Source organism: Schistocerca cancellata, unplaced genomic scaffold (genome assembly GCF_023864275.1).
Source record: "Schistocerca cancellata isolate TAMUIC-IGC-003103 unplaced genomic scaffold, iqSchCanc2.1 HiC_scaffold_967, whole genome shotgun sequence".
Classification (NCBI taxonomy): Eukaryota; Metazoa; Arthropoda; class Insecta; order Orthoptera; family Acrididae; genus Schistocerca; species Schistocerca cancellata.
The window spans coordinates 22,501-25,000 of record NW_026046975.1 but is presented as its reverse complement, the minus strand read 5'-3'; positions in this window follow the sequence as shown (position 1 = coordinate 25,000).

Sequence of the window (2,500 nt, the reverse complement as noted above, 5' to 3'; positions counted from 1 at the left end):
GCCTCGGGCATCCACGTCCTACGGTCGATATCAACGAACCTCACCCCCCCCCCCCACAACACGCCATCCCATACCACATTGTGTACCGTACCCAAACCTAACGTGTACTGTACTACAACGCAATGTGTACCATAACACAACCCAGTTTGTACCTTAACCTAACCTATGTCACCTTAACCTAACCTATGTCACCTTAACCTAACCTATGTCACCTTAACCTAACCTATGTCACCTTAACCTAACCTATGTCACCTTAACCTAACCTATGTCACCTTAACCTAACCTATGTCACCTTAACCTAACCTATGTCACCTTAACCTAACCTATGTCACCTTAACCTAACCTATGTCACCTTAACCTAACCTATGTCACCTTAACCTAACCTATGTCACCTTAACCTAACCTATGTCACCTTAACCTAACCTATGTCACCTTAACCTAACCTATGTCACCTTAACCTAACCCATCTTGCACCTTAACCTAACCCATCTTGCACCTTAACCTAACCCATCTTGCACCCTAACCTATGTTGCACCTTAACCTAACCTGTGTTGCACCTTAACCTACCTCAATTTGCACCGCAATGTAACTCAATTTGCACCGCAATGTAACTCAATTTGCACCGCAATGTAACTCAATTTGCACCGCAATGTAACTCAATTTGCACCGCAATGTAACTCAATTTGCACCGCAATGTAACTCAATTTGCACCGCAATGTAACTCAATTTGCACCGCAATGTAACTCAATTTGCACCGCAATGTAACGCAATTTGCACCGCAATGTAACGCAATTTGCACCGCAATGTAACGCAATTTGCACCGCAATGTAACTCAATTTGCACCGCAATGTAACGCAATTTGCACCGCAATGTAACGCAATTTGCACCGCAATGTAACGCAATTTGCACCGCAATGTAACGCAATTTGCACCGCAATGTAACGCAATTTGCACCGCAATGTAACGCAATTTGCACCGCAATGTAACGCAATTTGCACCGCAATGTAACGCAATTTGCACCGCAATGTAACGCAATTTGCACCGCAATCTACCCCCAAGTTGTGCCTTAACCTAACCCACGTTGTGCCTTAACCTAACCCACGTTGTGCCTTAACCTAACCCACGTTGTGCCTTAACCTAACCCACGTTGTGCCTTAACCTAACCCACGTTGTGCCTTAACCTAACCCACGTTGTGCCTTAACCTAACCCACGTTGTGCCTTAACCTAACCCACGTTGTGCCTTAACCTAACCCACGTTGTGCCTTAACCTAACCCACGTTGTGCCTTAACCTAACCCACGTTGTGCCTTAACCTAACCCACGTTGTGCCTTAACCTAACCCACGTTGTGCCTTAACCTAACCCAAGTTGTGCCTTAACCTAACCCAAGTTGTGCCTTAACCTAACCCAAGTTGTGCCTTAACCTAACCCAAGTTGTGCCTTAACCTAACCCAAGTTGTGCCTTAACCTAACCCAAGTTGTGCCTTAACCTAACCCAAGTTGTGCCTTAACCTAACCCAAGTTGTGCCTTAACCTAACCCAAGTTGTGCCTTAACCTAACCCAAGTTGTGCCTTAACCTAACCCAAGTTGTGCCTTAACCTAACCCAAGTTGTGCCTTACCCTGCTCTGTAATTGGCATATGACACGTTACAGTAATGTATTGTCCAACCGCAACCCGCTCAGAATGTTGTGTACACAGCTACGTGTCATCTCCCCATAACAGCTGCATTGCAGTGTGGTACGCCATAGAGACGTGTGGGAGTAATGGACGCAGTGGATGGCGATCAGCATGAGCCGTCTGTTCATGTAGTGGCGCGTGTATGCAGACGTAGTAGTCTCTTCTCACACAATGTGATAGCACGGTGCCCCGCGTTCCACATCTGCGACATGCTACAGAGGCCGGTTGACAGTTGGTCGCGCAGTGGACATCGCATACGTACGGGGGCACCTTCCACGTGCCCTCTAGTCGGGCACATTTTGTTGCGTGGATGTGAGCGGATGTAGTGTGTCTTGACACCTGACAGGCAGGCATGCAATAATAGTTGACTTTGCAAACGGGGATGGACGTGTACGTTTACTGGTGACGTTACGCAAATGAACAACTGGTAACCCGTTGTGGTGCGGTTGTCCTTGCTGGAGGTACATCTGTGAGGGCAACGATCGGTACAGCTACGAAGCGGTCCCCACCATACCAACGAACGTGAATGTGAATCTGGGTGTGAAGCGATACGCGGCTGTGGGTGGGTGGGACTGTCCCCGGCCGGTGAGGGGGGGCCGCCCGGCGTGCTGGCCGCGCGGTGCGTGGGCGCACGCGCTACAGCCGGCTGGTGGGGGCGCCCAGTGGCAGGCGCGCCGGCCGACGGACGCGGCAGGCGGCGCAGCTGCGCGCCGGGGCACCCTGCGCGCGGCGCCGTGCAGCCAAAGTGGGTCCTCGCCGGCCCGGTGCGAAGCGCGGTGGACATCTGCAGTGTGCTGGTCCGATTGAGGACTGTGTGCGTTGA